General features: G+C 31.2%; 1 long non-coding RNA gene across 1 annotated transcript; it reads right to left on the reverse strand.

Moving 5' to 3' along the window:
- Positions 1-8,372: 8,372 nt before the first annotated feature.
- Positions 8,373-11,578, reverse strand: LOC107852131. The gene is made up of 2 exons (XR_001669302.2): positions 11,008-11,578; positions 8,373-8,686 (listed from the first exon to the last, which is right to left on the reverse strand). It is a non-coding gene; the product is annotated as an uncharacterized LOC107852131 (long non-coding RNA).
- Positions 11,579-20,631: the final 9,053 nt, after the last annotated feature.

Raw genomic sequence — 20,631 nt, forward strand, 5'->3', positions numbered from 1 at the left:
CTTACATATGCTTTATGAAACAATAAATAGATGGGTGGTTTTAGTATATCACCCTTTGAATATAATAAACTTTTGATTTTGAAAAATGCAATGAGTGATGTATTATGTTTAATATTAAGGATAAAATAGGTAAAAATAAATAAATTATTAGTTAATTTCATAAATTGGACAAGTATTATTATACATCCAAAATAGAAAAGTAAATAAATAAAGATCGGAGAAAGTACATCGATGTCATTAAATTTTCAACTCTTACCAACTTTTTCAATCAAAGAATAAAGTCAGCGGGTCCATTTACCTTGTATGTAATCAATCGGCGTTAACTTTTAATGGACAAGATAATCACCTGTGTTTACCTTATTCATTTTGGTATTTTTCAATTTTGATATGTCCCTTTGAAAATTTTTATTAAAAAAATTATCCTTTAGGCTCCAAACTCTCGTTTTTACTCTCTCTAACATCTCACATCTCATAATGTTATTCTAAATTATGCACAAATATTTTTAAAATAATATTTTTTATTTAAAAACACATAAATAAGTAAAAATTTCATTTATTCTTCTAAACAGTTTTTTGCAGGACATAAATACTTATTTGTGTATCATATATCCAAGTTACGTCACTCATGGCTTTAATCTTTAAAAAACTTATAGTTCATCATTGTATGAGACTTAAATTCAATCGTTGAAAGATAAAAATTTAAAAATTATCAATTTTAATGATAATTTATGCAATTTCAACATCTTCCTTCTTGCGCTGCCTTTAAAATTTTACATACTTTTTTTTATATCAACAATTATGTATTGTCGAGCTCTTTATACTAAACAGCTTGAGTAGGTTTAGTTTAATTTACAACTTATTTTAAGTACCTCCTTTTTTCATTTTTAAATTTTCTTGAAAAGTGAAATAATGGAAGAGAATTCAAAATATATTATTTATAAAGTAAAAAAGAAAAAGAAACAAACAACAATGCGCTATGCTTTTATGAAAATGTTCCCCTAAACGTAAGTCTAGCTGCCCAAGCGGTGGCTGTCACTTTCATAGTACGTTATTATGGACATGTAATTTTATTGTACTTTTTCTCTTCTTAATTTATGTATTATAATTCATGAAAATAATATTTAAGATAATAATACACGTGTCTTCAAATATATTGCGTGAAATTTTAAATTCAAAAAAAAAAAAAAAACTGCACTAAATACAGTAATATAATTTTCTAAGACAGATAAAAAGAAAAATAAAATGTATAAATTGAGACAAATGACTATCTAGTATTTGGTGGCGGAGCCAGGATTGACATCAAAGGGGCCAGGATTGACATCAAAGGGTTCACAAGTGAATATACGAACTAACCAAAGGAGATTCGATATCTACTATATATACATAAACAATAATTTTAACTATGTATATATAGTATAATTTTTCATCGAAGTAGCTCTGCCCGTGCTAGTACTAACTATGTAGAATTGTGAAAAACAGACAACACCTCGTCAATATGTATGCTTCTTCATTTTTAATATATCAAGATAAAATAAAATACTTTTTTCTTTTTTATTTAACATTTATTACTTATTATTCAAACTATTTTCAAGACATATATTCTAAACATAAATTAATAGAGTTAGTATGATAAAATAGTCATATTAATAATTATTTTTTTAATAAATACATCAAGTTAAAATAAAATAAATGGGAAAAGTAAGTACGTTACTGTTTCGATTTGCTTTAAATATTAATCAATCTAAGATCGGAGGAGAGAGCACTTCATGTCAGATTCGAGGAACTTTAATTTGAAGATTCGAATTTGAAAATTCTAATTAATATGGAAGAGATTGTTGCAATCTATCTATCATACGTTTTGATATTAGTATCGTAACAGTTATGGTTTTAAAGTTGTTCATAATCAGTATATATTGTTCGATTAAAAAATGATTGACATCATTAAAAACATTGCGTAAGGGGTCCTTTGGTTGATAATTGTGGAATAATAATCTCAATATGAAACGTCCCATAAGATTATAAAATGTCTGATTGCCCATTTAGCATTAAATAATATATACGCATTAATTTATGTTAGAATTTAAGTTTTAGGGTGTGTTTGGAAAATATTTTTTTATTTTTTTAATATTTAGTTTGTCAAAATTTTCAAATAATATATATTTTTTATTTATCAACGGTTGTTTAATATTGACTTAAAGCACAAATTAAGAATAACAATACGGAGGTAATTTTATCATATTATTTTGGGAAAGGGCTTAATATACCATTGAATTTTGAGAAAAAACTCATCTATGCCATCCGTTTACAGTTTGATTCATTCATGCCATTGTCATTATAAAAAGGTCAAACCCATCGATAGGCATTCAAACTTGTTGCGAAAATTCACTTAGATCCCTAAACTAAGGCATGTTCCTATCAGACCGCTAACCCCCCGAATTTTGTTCCAATTGGACATTTTTTGCCTATATGGCACTGCGCGTGCAGTGCCATCATGGGAGGCGCGTGAGAAGCCTTTTTTTTAACTAATTTACGAATAAAAAGTTGCCAAGTGGCATTGAGGGCCCCAAAAATTTTTTAATAACAATTTTTTTTTTTAAACACTAAAGGCCCAAAAAGCATTAGAGGGCCCCAATTTTTTTTATTTTTTTTCATAAAACTGAATTTTAAAAAAATCTGTTTTTTATTTTCATGTGTTAAATTTTTTTATAATTTCTTTTTAATAATTAGTTTTTTATTTTTATTTTTTAAATAATTTTATAATTATTTTTTCATAATTTGGATCCTCAATGCCATTTTTTATTTTCATTTTTAAAAGTTTTATAATTATTTTTAATAATTAACTTTTTATTTTCTAAATAATTTATTTATTTTTTAAAATAAATGATAATTTTTTTTTAAATAATCAGTTTTTTATTTTTAGTTTTTAAATAATTTTATAATTATTTTTTCATAATTATATCCTCAATGCCATTTTTTATTTTCATTTTAAATTTTTTTTATAATTTTTTAATAATTATTTTTTTAAAAAAATAATTTTTGAATAATTTATTTCATTTTTAAATAAAAATTATAATTTTTATTAATTAATCAATTTTTTATTTTTATTTTTCAAATAATTTTATAATTATTTTTTCATAATTTGGATCCTCAATGCCATTTATTATTTACATTTTAAAAGGTTTTATAATTTTTTGTAATTATTTTTTTATTTTTTAAATAAGTTTTTGATAATTTATTTCATTTTTAAAAAAAATTTGTAATTTATTTTTAATAATTAGTTTTTTATTTTTATTTTATAATAATTTATAATTATTTTTTCATAATTTGGATCCTCAATGCCATTTTTTATTTTCATTTTAAAAAGTTTTATAATTTTTTTTAATAATTAATTTTTTATTTATTAAAAAAATTTATAATTTTTTTAAATAATCAGTTTTTTATTTTTATTTTTTAAATAATTTTATTTAAAAAAAATTATAATTTATATCCTCAATGCCATTTTTTATTTTCATTTTTTAAAAAAATTTATAATTTATTTTAATAATTAATTTTGAAAAAAAAATAATTTTTTTTGAAACATAATTTTTTAATAATTTATTTCATTTTTATAATTTTTTTAAAATAATTAGTTTTTTATTTTTATTTTTAAAATAATTTTAGAATTTTTTTTTAATAATTTCCTCAATGCCATTTTTATATACATTTTTAAAAAAAAATTTAATTAATTTTTAATAATTATTGGACCTACAATGCCACGTGTCAGCTTCTAATTAGCTCGTTTTACCACGTCATCGCGTGTGTGCAACACACACTTTGACCTTTTTGCTGGTAGGGAAAAAAATGTCCAATTGGAACCAAATTGGGGGATTTAGGGGTTTAATAGGTACAAGTCTTAGTTTAAGGCCATAAGTAAATTTTAGGGACAAGTTTGAGGGGCTTTCGATAGGTTTGACCTTATAAAAACGACTCATTTATATTTACTATATTCAAAAATGCATTGGATAATGAACGTATTTAATATTAATATAAAAAATAAATAAATTATTCATTAATTTTTTCTTTAACTGAACAAATATTATGAGCATTTAATTTTAATGCAAGCATGAGCAGTTATGTCTAGAAAGCTATACAGAATCATGAGAGAGCAGATAGCTTAAGCAAACAGCGCGGTTGACATATCTACTTTTAGTTGTCCGCTTTTAATTGAGGATGTTTTGCAATTTCATATTTTACGTTTTAATTTAATTATTTTATTTTAAATTTAGATAAAAAATGTTATAATTACAATAACTAATAATTTAAATTATTTGAAGACTAATAAAAAAATTATTGACTTGAAATTTTATTGGTGCAATATAAATTGAGGTACATAATTTAAAATTTTCATTGAACAGTAATATCAATTACAGTAATAATCAAATCAAAATATTTGAAAGATGTGTAAAAATTTATTTGACTTTTTCAATTCTATCAAGTCATATAAATGGGGATAGATGAAGAAATATATATTATTTGAAAGATGCGAGAAAGTCATATAAATCATAATAATTAATAAATAATTTAAAATATTTAAAATTATATAACAAATTTAATTAACTTTATCAAATATTTCATTAATACCACATAAATTAAGACTGAAATAATAAAATATATTATTTAAAAATTATATTAAAAAATTGTAAATCAATCATTAATAACTTAAAATATTTAAAAATTATAAAAAAAATAATTTGAATCACAGAAACTAAAATAAAAATATAACATATATTAAGTGCTGGCTCCGATATCTAGTGTATTATCAATAAACTGGAAGATTGAGTTTTTCAAATAAGCAAATATTTTATGTATAAGCAATCTTTGCATTGACGTCTCTAGAAAGGACTTGGGTCATTCTTGGCGGGTCGAAGGACTCACACGTTTCTCGGGTGACTCACGAGAAGCTACCTGACTCTTCCCTTTACAACTTCCTTTTTTTTTTTTTTTGTTTAATTTACAACTTCCAAAATACTACGTTGAAGCTCATTTAATATTCTAGAATACTATTTACAATGGGTCAGACTATAATAGTTTATTAGACTCATAGGATGTGAAAAAAAATAGTTTGTCAAAGTACCTTAAACAATAAATATAATATGTGTTAGACTAGTAATTTATAATCAAGCTTGGTTGGCCTAGTGGTTAGCTCACTAGGTTGCTTAAGCAAGTATCACGGGTTCAATTCCCGTCTTGTGCATGCAATAATCAATTGGCCAGCAGCAAATTCTTGAATAGAATTCAAATCCACAAAAAATTAGTCTTTGACCTGTTGGACTGGACTCACATTTTTATAATAAATATACTCACATTTTTAGCATGACTCAGTTTGGAACAACTTGACTCGAGCAAAGTTGACCTTTTGACTTCAAACCACTTTATTTCTCACCAAGCTTTCCTCGAAAAAAAAAATGTTTTGATAGTAATTGCATTATTGATAATGTTATAGTAATTGCATTATTGATAATGTTATACTCCCTCCGTCTTATTTTATTCATCCCAAATTGATATTACACATTAATTAAATAAATTTAATAATATGACTACTTTATTATAATATTCATGTTAAAAATGATGTTTACATTTTAATTTTGAGAAAAAATAATTAATACTAATGATAAAAAAAATAAAATTATTATGTCTTGATTAATGAAAAAGGACAAGTAAAATAAAAAATCAAATTAGTTACTTTGAAACTAGTAAAATGGGACTATATATATACAAGCATTATTGATAATGTTATATATTTACAATCATAAACAAATAAAGAAATCGTTTAATAATAACGCATCAATAATTGGCAAAACCCACCAATATTAATCATTAGAGAACTAAAGACTTATTCGTATTAGCTATTTTAAAATATGGGTGTGTTTGGCATTGAGGAAAATATTTATTAAAATTATTCTTTTGATTTTTTTTATGTTTGATTGATAAAAAATTATGAGAAATATTTTTTTTAAATAAAATTATCTAATTGAAGTAGGCAAAAATAAGTCTTACAAATTTCATTCCACATTATGTGTGTTTTTCCATCATCCAATATATTTCCTCCATTATTTTTACTTGTCACATTTTGATTTGACACATCCATTAAGAAAAACAATTAATAACTTAATTATTTTAACATATTACCTCTATTAAATAATGTCTACATTGTGTCTTAAATTAATTTGTAAAAAAATAATTAATGCTAAGGGTAGAATAAAAAAAAAAATTATATTTTCTTGATAAGTCAAAAATAACAAGTAAAAGTAAAAATTTAATTTAAAAATTAATGACAAGTAAAAACAAAAGAAGAGAGTACCTCATTTTCGCTCTCCCTAATACCTGCATTTCATAATATTAGTTTAAATTATGGACAAATACTCTTAAAATAATATTTTTTGTTTTTTAAAATAATATTTTTTGTTTTTGAACACATAAATAAGTAAAAATATTGTTTATTTTTCTTTTAAATTTTTTGCAGGACATAAATATTTATTTTTGCGTCATATATCAAAGTTATATGTCATTCATAGCTTCAATTTTTAAAGAACTTATAGTTTAGCACTCCATTGGACATAAATTTAATTGTTGAAAGAAAAAAAATGAAAAAATTGTCAGTTTTAATGATAATTTGTGCAATTTGAACGTCTTCTTTCTTGCGTAGCCTTTAAAAATATTACATTTTATTTTTAATACAAGAGTTTATATACTGTCGAGTTCTTTATATTAAACAGCTTGATTATAAGCTTGAGTAACTCTAGTTCAATTTGCAACGTATTTTAAGTGCTTCCTTTTTTCATTTTTAAATTCTTGTGAAAAGCGAATAATGAAAGAGAAAATTCAAAATATTATTTATAAAGAAAAAAAGAAAAAGAAACAAACAACAACGCGCGTATACTTTTATGAAAATTTTATCCTAAAACTACTCCAGCTGACCAAGCGGTATAACTTTAATACGTTATTATGGACATGCAACTCTATTATTTCCTCTATTTCAAAATAAATAAATTATTAAACTATTTTTTAATATTTAAAATAAATAAATTATTCAATTTTCATAAAGACATGTTAAAAATTTCTTTCAATTTTACTTTTTCATTTAATGAAGTTCTTAAATACGTCACATTAAAAAAAAAAAGCAATTTAAAAAGAATTAAAAAAATAATAATGAACAATAACCTACAATTTATTCCTAAAATTTTTTCCTTCAAGAATGTATAATACCCAAACAATAATTATTTTGAAATGGGAGTAGTACTTTTCTCTTTTTAATTTATGCATCATAATTCAATTAAAAATAATATTTAAATAATAATACATATGTCTTCAAATATACAAAAACAACAAATCAAGTATATCCTCACGAAGTGAGGTTTGGGATGTGTCTTCGAATATATTGCGTGGAATGTTAATTTCCAGTTAGCTTGGACCTTGCAAAGCCAAGTTTGACATGTAGCCCTCATTCCAATCAAATTTCCCAACCACCCAAAGAAAAAGGTCCATAAGCACATATTTGAGAACATGGTATGGTGTGTGTTCTAATTTAGTGCTCGAGCAAGAGATAGTGAACTAAGAGAAACTAATATACCACATAGACGACATAATGTCACCCAAAATTGACTACTTCCACAACAAAATACCCAGTGTAGTTTCTGGGGTCAGTGGGGTCTGGAAAGGGTATAGTGTACACAAACCTTATTCCTAGCATAGTTCACACTATAGTCCATAGCAAGGTATAGAGGCTGATTCCGAAAGACCCCCGGCTCAGGTAACGCATATCAAAGAACAAACAAAAGAAAAGATATACAAGTAGTACTGGAGGAAGCATTGCATAACATATAGGACAAGGAAACAGTAACAACATCAAAGTAATGCGACAACCAAAACAAACAAGACAATCAGTAGCCACATAAATCACAGGATAGGAAACTACGCTAAAACTACTAATGCTGCCGGTACTAACAGAGAAACAGGTATAGGGCGTCAAACTAACCCAAACCTAATACGCAGGACAATAAGACAACGCCTTTGATCAACTACTAACCTTCTATCCTAATCCGCGATCTCCAAATCCTCCTATCTAAGGTATGTCATCAGTGAGCTGAAGATGCGCCATATCCTTCTAACCACCACTCTTCAATACTTCTTCAGCCTATCTCTAGCCTCCTTAAACCCACTATCACCAAAGTTGGTAAGTTAAATCAATTTGTGACTATTTCTTCCACACAATTGGTAATTTACCCAAAACCTCCAAGGCTCTGCAATACAGGATGAAATAACATGTCCTGACAAGCTCCCGTAGCTAATATAAATTAGTAATTAGACGGAATGAACTGGTGATCAAGAGGAGAAACAAGAAATTGAAAATGTTTATGAAGATGTGTGACGTCTTGTCCCATCCAATTTTATAGAACATGATCTTACATGACCTGATCATGCATCCCAAATATACAGGAGAATTTAAAAGGTACTTAACCTAACCAGCAGCTGGATTCCAGCCTCTCTCAGCACCAATGATAGAGGTCATAAATACAATGGATCTTTCGGAACCATTTCTCATTCTTTTACCAATACATTTCAACAGGTACCATCCAGCCAGTAAATTTATTTTGACATTCTTTTTTTAACTCATCATCAATTAGTTGCAGCCCATCTTGCATTTTCCCTGTTCCATTGCATGACAAGTATTAAGAAGTTTATGTCAAACATGTTGTACCTCTTAACAAACGCCACTGACTCATCTATAAACTAACATGCCCATATGAAAAGACCAGAAAGCACCAAAAACAATTAATAACAACAATGACAGTGACAACAACGACAGACACAGCGTTGTCTCACAAAGTGGGTTTAGGGAGGGTAGAGGGTAAGCAGACCTCACCTCTACTTCAGAGGTAGAGTGGCTGTTTCCAATAGATCCTCGACTGAAGATAAACACATTCTTAAAAAAAGTACATGAAGTAAAAGAAACAATAGACAGTACTAAAAATATAACAGATGATAGCAGAAAAATACAACAACAAAATACTACTATAATCGAACTACACGAAACAACAGATAATGACATAAATAGAAGAACAAGAAATAAGAGTAATACTACGACTACTAGAATGGACAGCAAGCACCAAAAACAATTAGTAACACAATACTAAAAACAATCATTTTACTACAAGAAACAAGGAGTTCCTCTGGTGGAAACATCCCTAGTAGTTAGTTATGCTTATGGGGTAAAATGTATGAGATAGGATCAGTTAACAAGCTTTTGGAACCACTCAATTTAACACATCTAAGATAAATTCTCTTTCCAACTAGCTTATACAAACGTTTTTGGGAACAAGTGCTTCAGTGTTTTTCCTCGCTTAAGATGTAGGGACTGCAACTTGTATTTTCTAGCCACACATACGCAAGTGCTCTTTACACACATCACTAACACTCCCCTAAATTGACAAAGCTGAGTCCACCATTGGGATACTAACATTGGGATATTAGAGAGATAAAAAGTGAGAAGAGGGTGGAAGCTCAATCACTAAAATGAAAGGATTGGATTAAAACACATGAAACAATGGATTGCCCAAATATTTATTTTTCTATTTCATGACTGGAAGTGAGATAAATTTCCAAGTCAAGGAATATAAAAAAACGATTTTACTATTGCCATGGTAGGTAACAACACTCAAGAAACGAACTTCATAGTTCAGCAGATCTAAAATTAGATGCAACGTAAAACCCCAAATATAGAAACTGCTGTTTGCTGTAATTTTCAAGATGATAGACAATATAGCCCCCCAATTCATATTAACACATTGCAAGGACAAACAATTTTTTTTTGTTTGATATAGTTGCAAATCAAGATATTGTTGTGAATTGTGATCTTCAATAAATATGCAACAAATTCAGCAAGTAATATTGTGGTGACAAACAACACAACAATATCTTTGGATGGGAGTGGATGAGATTATCTGGGAGAAGGTGGGAGTGGTGTCGGTGGAAGACAAGATGAGGGAAGGAAGGCTGAGATGGTTTGGGCATGTGACGTAAGTGTGAGAGACTAGCTTTGAATGGTTTCAGGAGGAGCAGAGGCAAACCGAAGAAATACTAGGGAAAGGTGATTAGACATGACATGGAGCTGCTAGGTTACTGAGGACATGACCCTAAGAAGGTGTGAAGGTCACAGATAAGGGTAGAAGGCTAGTGCGGGTATGGGTTATGACCAGTAGTTAGGGAGCTCTTCTGTAGCTGGTTTAGTAACCCTAGGACTGTCCTTTGGTAGGAGCCGCTAGTGTATTCTACTACTAGGTGGGTGTCTTTGTCTTATTTCTTATTTCCTATTTCTTATTTTCGTGTCGCTCTTATTTTTATTATTATTGTTTTTTATTTCTTAGTTTTCGGTTATGTCATCCATCCTATTTCATGTATTATTATGACCTTGTTAACTATTCTTTATCTAGAGCCGGGGGTCTATCGGAAACAACCTCTTTCTGCTTCTCTGGATGTAGCGGTATGAACTGCGTACATTCTACCCTCCCCAGACCCCAATTGGTGGGAATACACTGGGTTTGTTGTTGTTGTAAACAACACAACCACAGAAATGGTTTATTTTATGGAAAATCAAGGTCAGCTACTTATAACACAATCGATCTATTGGTACATGTGCAATTATACATAAATTTACAACACCAGCAGTAAATAATTTCGCACGTGCACTACGATAGCACTTATGGATTTTGAAATCTGAAAACCAGTCTATTCTTAATTGTTTGGCTACTTCCAGAATTTAAAACCAAGTTACATCTTCACTTTCTAACAACTTAATAATCTCAAAACATGAATGAAGAACATCATATATTGTTTACATCCTCAAGACCGAAGAAACTTGACATTCAAAGTATATTAATCTCAAATCTATGGAGAAGAAATTTCATGAATCAGAGATTATCAAGCACTATTTACAATTACTATAATATGGTGGATTTTCATTCAATTTACCTAGTTAACAGCAAGCATGTGCTCAGAATTTCACATGGACACTGAAAGATAGCATTTCCAGAAAACGCAAACGATAAAGGAGGGTATTTGTCAAACTCAAAAAGGTAATATTCTATGTAAAAAGCACAAAATTTTAAATATGCGCTTTAACAAATAGCATTATCTGTAGCAAATCAACAAAGATATATAAAACCAAAAGGATCAACCAACAATGAATGCGGGGTAAGGTCATGATATGTTTTAGGTGTTTTTCCTAATTTTTATATTCAATTAGTTCATGTAGGAAAAATTATAGTTTATTTCAAAATAATTATTATTTGAAAAAAGAAAATTATTGTCATGAAAAATAAAAGGTGTTACATAATGTTTTTAAATTTGCCATTTGGCTATGTAGGTGTATGGAAAAAAATCAAAGTTGTATTACTCCATTGAATCAAAACACATGGTATGACACTTGTATAATCTTGAAAGGAGTATGGTTCTTTTTTGACATTTAGTATAATATGTGTATCAATAATAGCAAACGAAGCAACTTTCCTTTGATCAGAAAACAAGTGTACCAACACTTGTTATAATCTAGTAGGAAGAATATTCATTATTTTGCCTATATATATGTATGCTTCTTTGTATGTTATGAAGTAGAGAGAAAAACAATAACACACACTTAGTTTAAATCATTCTTCTTTTTCATTTCATTTACTTCTCCATTACTATTATACAATCCTTATTATTAGTTATATCATTTTCCAAATTAACTTGTGGTATTTGTATTAATAGTTTTGTTTTCCTGTATCCTCTAAATATTTAGAGAAGTGCTTGTTTAATCCTGGGGAAATATTTCACACTGCTAAAATAGTTTCTTAGGACAGTGCCCGGCACGACTCAAGTATAATAAATATATATACACTGTTATATTGTATTTTGTTCATAGTTGTATAGTAGTATTATTTTTCTTTATTCCCCAACAATCTAAGAAACTACGACATATAATTTTGATCCTAAGACCGCTGATAATACTGATGTTGGTGTTGCTCTGGCTACTCCCATTCCAGTCAGTTTGTCAAAAGGTTATGGTACTACAGAATATAGGTATGAAAATAAACTTGATTACATGCCTAATGTATCTCAATGTAAGAGAATATGTGAAAGAAATGACAATCCCGCTAAGTCAAAAATAAATTTGACTGAAATGGATGATATAATTATTGCGGTCATTTCAGAAATGAATATTGAGACCAATGTGAGAAATTGGGTGGTAGACTCTGGTTCTACAAGGCACATTTGTATAAACAAAAATGATTTTTTATCATACATCCAAGTTGAGAAAGAAGAAGAAATTGTTTATCTTGGGACCTCAAGAACTGTTCAAGTTATTGGAAAAGACAAAGTTCTTCTCAAACTCACATCTGGTAAAATCTTGGCATTGAGTAATGTATTGTATGTTCCTAATATCAGAACTAATTTGATTTCTGTGGCATTATTAGGAAATGCTGGAATAAAAGTTATATTTGAAAATAATGAGGTAATATTAACTAAGAATGATATTCTTATTGGGAATGGAATTTGTAATCATGGACTTTATGCACTTAATACTGTAAATGATAATGCATCAGCTTCTGCTTATATGGTTGAGTCTATTTCTTTATGGCATGCTAGATTAGGACATGTTAATATTAAATATGTAAAGAATATGCAATCTCTTGGTTTAATTTCTAGTTTGGATTTAAGTAATTTTAATAAATGTGAAATATGTGCTGAAGCTAAAATTACTAAAAAGTCATGTTTTTCAGTTAATAAAAAATCTGAATTGTTATCTTTGATTCACAATGATTTGGGTGATTTAAAATAAACTATGACTAGAGGTGGTAAAAGATATTATGTGACCTTTATTGATGATTTCTCTAGATTTACTAAGCTGTATTTGCTTAGAAATAAGGATGATGCATTTGATGCTTTTGTGTCTTATAAATCTAAAGTTGAAAATCAGGTTAGTAGAAAAATCAAGAGAATTAGATCTGAAAGAGATGGAGAATATGTATCTTTGAATGTTTTTTGTGAAAAGAAAGGTATTATTCATGAAGTTACTCTCCCTTACTCTCTAGAGTCAAATGGTGTAGCTGAGAGAAAGAATAGGACATTGAAAGAAATTATGAATTTTATGCTAATTAGCTCGTGTGCACCTGATAATTTGTGGGGTAAAGCTATTTTGCCTGCATGTCATTTACAAAATAGAATTCCTTATAAAAGAACTGGCAAAACCCCTTATAAGTTGTGGAAAGGTTATAAGCCTAATTTGAAATATTTAAAAGTGTGAGGTTGCCTTACTAAAGCTCTTTTTCCTGAACCTAAAAAAAAGAAAAATAGGTTAAAAAACTGTTGATTGTATGCTTATTGGATATGCTGAACATAGTGCTGCATACAGATTTCTTGTCTTGAAAAGTGATGTATTTGATGTAAATACTATAATTGAGACAAAAAACGCTGAATTCTTTGAACATACTTTTTCACTATGTGATAAAATCTCTCATGCACCTGTTGAAAGAGAAAATGAGTCTTCCTCTAATAATGAGGAACTGCGAAGGAGTAAAAGGCTTAGAAAAGAATATCTTCCTTATGGAAATGATTTTCAAACTTTTCTTGTTGATAATGAACCATCAAATTATTTTGAAGTTGTATCTTCTTCTGGTGGTAAATTTTGGAAAGAGGTAATAAAAATCGAACTTGATTCAATTATGAAAAATAACACATGGATTTTAACTGATTTACCTCCTGGTGCAAAACCGATTGGTTGTAAATGAATTTTTAAGAAGAAACTTAATTCAGATGGGTCTATAGATAAATATAAAGCTCGGTTAGTAGCTAAGGAATTTTCTCAAAAGCAAAATGTTGATTATTTTTATACAGTTGCACCAGTAACAAGAATTGCTTCTATTCGAATATTAATTATTTTAGCATCAATTAATAAATTGTTTTTCCATCAAATGGATGTAAAAACAACTTTCTTAAATGGTGATTTAGAAAAAGAAATTTATATAGTTCAACCTGAAGGATGCGTAATTTCTGAACAAGAAAATAAAGTTTGTAAATTAATTAAATCTCTTTATGGCCTTAAACAAACTCCTAAACAGTGGCATGAGAAATTTGATCAAGTCTTGATAAAAGATGGATTCTCTTCTGTTGAGGTAGATATGTGTGTTTATACAAAAGTAGTAGACAGTGATGTTTTGATAATTTGTTTATATGTTGATGACATGCTTATATTTGGTACATGTATAAATATTGTGGAACGTACCAAATTATTTTTGTCTACTAACTTTGATATGAAAGATCTGGGTAAAGTGAATATGATATTGGGAATTAAAGTTATAAGGAGTGAAGATGGTATAATGTTGTCACAAGAACATTATGTGGAAAGACTTCTAAAGAAGTTTGAATGTTGGGAGGTAACTTCAGTAGCCACTCCTTATGATGCTAAGTATGCACAAATCATTGGGAGTCTAATGTATTTAATGAATTTTACTATACCTGATATAGCCTATGTTGTGTGTAGATTGAGTAGATATACTCATAATCCCAATAATGAGCATTGGTTTGCATTAATGCGATTGATGAAATACTTGAAAGGAACTGTAAATTATGATATCTTGTAAATTAAAGGGTTATGAGGCATCAAATCATCCTTTAGAAGGATATTGTGATGTAAATTGGATCTCTGATTCAGATGAGATAAAATCCACTAGTGGTTATGTGTTCACCTTTGGTAGCGGTGCAGTATCATAGAAATTAGCTAAGCAGACGATCATTGCTAGATCAACTATGGAATCAGAGTTTGTGGCTCTTGAGTTAGCTGATACTGAGGCTGAATGGCTAAGAAATTTCTTAGCAAATATCCCTTTTAAAAAGGATGATATGTTGTCTCATAACCCTTTAAAAAAGGATGATCTGTTATCTAATATCCCTTTAAAAAGGGATGATCTGATGCCTCCTGTGTATATACACTGTGATTGTCAAGCCGCAATTGGTATTGCGAAGAATAAATCTTACAGTTGTAAGAGTAGACATATGACATTGAGGCATGATGTTATTAAGCAGCTGCTGAGAGATGGAATAATTTCCATTGATTTTGTAAAGTCAGAATTGAATTCGGCCGATTCACTGACTAAACCTGTGGGAAGAAAATTAATTCTTCAAACCTCAAAAGAGATGAGGTTAAGGCCAATATGATTGTCAATAGAGATGGTAACCCAACCTATGTGATTGGAGATCCCATGAAGTAGGTTCATATGGGTAATAACAAGTCGATATTGACTCTGCGTACTTATTGAGAGTGCTTGAACTGCTACTAAAATGGAGGAATGAGTTATTAACTCTTAATGAATTCATAGGCCTTATGGATAATGTATTAAAGCAGTGTATACTTGATGAATTCATCTATATGAGAAGTGGAATGAGGCCGTTCCTATGAAACTTTTGGCCTTAGTCTCTAGAGCTCTTATGAATACCAGGCGCGCACATGGCCTATTGGCGCAAAACCGCGTTGAACAACAAAATTACGGTCGAAATGTGATTGATAAAATCTCTGGCTTACAACAAGAATTATTCGGTTCATAAAAATATTATATTCCACCGGTAATTTTGTAAGTTAAATTTTATTGGTCTACGTTTGGTTCATAGTCCAGAAGACACCAAACCTACTGCATTTTGTCCATGCAAATCCAACAAGTTAATATGTCTTTTTCTATAAATTATTTTGAAAAGGGATTCATATTACTATTATCAATTAGAGTAATTTATGGTTGGCTTGGTTGGACTAAAAAAATGAAGTATCCAGGATCCGTTTAGAAAAAACCCAATTGGATTGGTAAGATATTTATGATTGCTATTCATATTTTTTCTTTGTAATTTGTAAAGAGATCCTAATTGTCAAGCAAAGTTATCTCAACTCTAATAAATACTTGTATAAAATGAATTGAAAAAAAAAATACAAAAAAAATGGTAATGGGAGCATTTGTCCTATATGTACAAATCCAAATCGGGCGGATCTTTACCCGAGAGCTTTACCTGGAGAAATAGAAGGAACATGTATCACAGGTGTAAAATAAGATCATTGCTTACTCCTCAGTAGCTCATATGAATCTGGTGACTATTGGTATGTTTAGTCGGGTGGCGACCGTCAGGTCACCTATTTTGAGTTATGGACAAGATCAGATCCACCAGACAAGAAACTCAATTCCGCACTGCTGCTGAGTCGTCCGACTTATCCACCAAGGGATTCGTGAAATTTCTGTGGATTGCGTTGAGGGAAATCTACCAAAGCTAGGCAGATAGATATACTCCTTTCCCACTGCTAAGGGAGAGCAAAACAGAAAATCAAATGATTGTTTTTTAACCAGCGCCCTCTTTTGGGTATGCAGGTACTAAGAGTCCTCTCACTACCAACCAGCAGACATACGTCTTTTTTTCAGAGGTCTACAGCCATTATGTGGCATAGGAGTTACATCCCTTACGAAAGTTAATAGTATACCACTTCGACGAATAGCTCGTAATGTTGCATCTCTTCCGAGACCGGGGCCCCCAGTGGGAGGCTCGCACGACGGGCTATTAGCTCAGTGGTAGAGCGCGCTCCTGATAATTGCGTCGTTGTGCCTGGGCTGTGAGGGCTCTCAGCCAGATGGATAGTTCAATTTGCTCATCGGCGCCTGACCCTGAGATGTGGATCATCCAAGTCACTTAACTCCTAGAGCATAAAGGCAGCAAGTGAAGTTAGAATCTTTCTCTATTGTTGCATTCCCTTCCGGGATACAGAGCAGAATCTATTAATACAAGAAATTCCTTAGAAAAAGCTGATAGATTTCACTGCCATAAGACATAAGACGTATCAATAGTTTTCTATTCTAAATAGAAAGAAAGTAAAATTTGTCTAAATACTAGACATAAGGAAGCGAGGGATAAATGCGTGGAAGAAAAAATCCTAGAAGGGATTATTTATCTTCCTAGTCTTCGACACAAGAAAGAGGTGTAGAAAAGTGGGGATTGTAGGAAAAATTATATTTTATTTCAAAATAATTATTATTTGAAAAAAAAATCATTGTCATGGAAAATAAGAGGTGTTACATAATGTTCTTAAATTTGCCATTTGGCTATGTAGGTGTATGGAAAAAAGTCAAAGTTGTATTACTCCATTGAATCAAAACACATGGTATGACATTTGTATAATCTTGAAAGGAGTATGGTTCTTTCTTGACATTTAGTATAATATGTGTATCAATAATAGCAAAAGAAGCAACTTTCCTTTGATCAATAAACAAGTGTACTAACACTTGTTATAATCTAGTAGGAAGAATATTCATTATTTTGCCTATATATATGTATGCTTCTTTGTATGTTATGAAGTAGAGAGGAAAAACAATAACACACACTTTGTTTAAATCATTCTTCTTTTTCATTTCATTTACTTCTCCATTACTATTATACAATCCTTATTATTAGTTATATCATTTTTCAAATTAACTTGTTGGTATTTGTATTAATAGTTTTATTGATTCCTGTATCCTCTAAATATTTAGAGAAGTGCTTGTTTAATCCTGAGGAAACATTTCACATTGCTGAAATAGTTTCTTAGGACAGTGTCCGGCACGACTCAAGTATAATAAATATATATACACTGTTATATTGTACTGTTAATATTATCAAAATAATATTTTGTTTACAGTTGTATAGTAGTATTATTTTTCTTTATTCCCCAACAGTTCACACTTTTACAAATGTTGAATCTGCTATTAATCTTTTTTGCATCCTTCTTAATGAAAACTAAGTTTCAGTAAAGAGTGCCATATTTTATCAACTCAGGTTTAAGGTATTAGATGTATAGATATATCGAATTCATGTCAAGTAAATTCTTTAATTTTATAATAACTTCTGCCATATTTTATCAACTCAGGTTTAAGGTATTAGATGTATAGATATATCGACTTCATGTCAAGTAAATTCTTTAATTTTATAATAACTTCTCCTGAGATAACTGTATGCTTTTTTGAAGCTACAGTAGATGATTCTGATCTAATTCACACCCTATTATAAGTAGAAGCTGCTCCGAGATTGTCCAAACAGTGTGAAAATTTTTACCTCCTGAGGACCTTGGTCGCGAAGAGCTTATCTACTGTAGGTCTATAATATGGTACATCATACCCAGTTTGAGGGTCGTAGGTCTACTTGCATTAATGGAGAATATACTCCTGATTGATAACTAAAATATGGAAGATCAGTTTAGTGATTTAATTTCTACTTAGGAGAAGATCACAATTCTTTATTAGTTAATTCTTTCCTTATTTGTTTTGTATTCTCTTGTATATATACACATACATATCAATGAAATCAGTACAACTTCATCTTCATTCTATACATTTTTATGGTATCAGAGCCAAAATACTCTTAACAGAGTCCAAGATTCATTTTTTTTCTTCTTTTTGCAGCGATGGCCTCTTCTACCCCCGTCATTAATGCCGATGCAGGCCCTGTCCTCAAACACTTGATTCAATTCAATCCATCATCCCAACTGCCCATTAAACTGACTGGCAACACTAATTTCACCATCTGGAAAGCCCAGATTGCCATGTTGCTTCATGGCCATGACCTCTATGGTCATCGTGATGGCACCATGCTGTTCCCTGCTCAAACAACCACAACTAACGGCCTGAAAAAGAACATTAGAAATAATAGCACAAACCAAATTACATGAGCATCAACCAAAAAGAACTAAACTCAGCGAGAAACTTGACTAATTAGAAGCATCTGGCTGCTGATGCGATTCTGGGGGAGTGTATGATGCACTGTTAACTTGAACCAACCCAACATCTGGATAATTACCCAAATTCATGGGAGTTGAAGACTCCCTATTATCTGCCAGCTTCTGATCTAAAATTACAGCATATCTAGGAGAAGTAGACCCTGGATTCTGAACGAGGTCATCGGCCACATCTAATTGCTTGCTTCCAACAGGTTCATCAGTGGAAGATTCAGAACCCAAAACTGAGAGTCTACCAAATACTTATTGATGCCTATATACATTGTAGGTGTATTGGTGTGTTTTTACTACTAACTTTATTGCTTTTGTTTTCATATAGTTTTGAGTAGGGAGCACGTTAACCCTTACCAGACAACTCCCGAATCTGGATTAGTGAGCCTAGTGAACTCCAAATACTGGTTCATTATGTGAAAGGCTGTAACTAGAAAAGGCGTACGACAAAGTCCCCAGGGAGGTGCTTTGGAGATGCTTGGAGGTGAGTGGAGTACCGCAGGCATATAGCAGAGTAATTAAGGATATGTATGAGGGAGCGAAAACCCAGGTGAGGACGGCGGGAGGAGACTCAGAGCATTTCACTGTCCTGACAGGATTGCATCAGGGATCTACTCTTAGTCCCTTTTTGTTTGCGCTAGTAATGGATGTGTTAACGCGGCGTATCCAAGGGGAGGTGCCGTGGTGTATGCTTTTTGCAGACGATGTAGTCCTGATAGATGAGACGCGAGGGGGTGTGAACGACAAATTAGAGCTGTGGAGGCAAACTCTGGAGTCTAAAGGGTTCAGGGTGAGCAGAACCAAGACAGAGTATGTGGAATGTAAGTTTAATGACGTAAGGCGAGAGAATGAGGTAGTGGTGAGGCTAGAAGCGCAGGAGGTAAAGAAAAGGGATAAGTTCAAGTACCTCGGGTCCGTGATCCAGAGTAACGGTGAGATTGACGAGGATGTCTCGCACCGTATCGGGGCGGGATGGATGAAGTGGAAACTTGCATCGGGGGTGCTGTGTGATAAGAAGGTGCCGCCCAAGCTTAAAGGTAAATTCTATAGGGTGGTAGTCCGTCCGGCCTTGCTGTATGGAGCGGAGTGTTGGCCAGTTAAGAACTCCCACACCCAAAGAATGAAGGTGGCAGAAATGCGGATGTTGCGCTGGATGTGTGGACTGACCCGAAGGGATAGAGCTCGGAATGAGACTATCCGGGAGAAGGTTGGGGTGACTTCAGTGGAGTGTAAGATGCGGGAAGCACGATTGAGATGGTTCGGACACGTGAAGAGGAGGGGCATGGATGCCCCGGTCCGTAGGTGTGAGAGGCTAGCGTTGGATGGTTTTAGACGGGGTAGGGGTAGACCGAAGAAGTACTGGGGTGAGGTGATTAGGCGGGACATGGAACAGTTACAGCTTACCGAGGACATGACCCTAGATAGGAAGGTCTGGAAGACGCGAATTACGGCAGAGGATTAGGGCATGTTCGGGTCGCTAATGTAGGGAGGTAATTGGTGGGGGTGTATTCCTGGTATGATTCCGTATTCAATGTTCTGTTCCGTGTTCCGTGTTCTATGTTTGTTACGAATCTGTGTGCTTTCCTCTGCTTTATATTCCTGCATTCCTGCTTTACTCTGTTTTATATTCCTTATGGCTGCAGTATCTATGTTATGTCATCTGCTTCTGTGCTGTACTATGTGTTTGTTTGATATCTCGTAACTTGAGCCGGGGGTCTTTCGGAAACAGCCTTTCTACTTCATCAGAGGTAGAGGTATGGACTGCGTACATCTTACCCCCCCCAGACCCCACAAAGTGGGAATACACTGGGTTTGTTGTTGTTGTTGTT

The sequence above is a fragment of the Capsicum annuum genome, chromosome 6 (genome assembly GCF_002878395.1).
Source record: "Capsicum annuum cultivar UCD-10X-F1 chromosome 6, UCD10Xv1.1, whole genome shotgun sequence".
In the NCBI taxonomy this organism is placed as follows: Eukaryota; Viridiplantae; Streptophyta; class Magnoliopsida; order Solanales; family Solanaceae; genus Capsicum; species Capsicum annuum.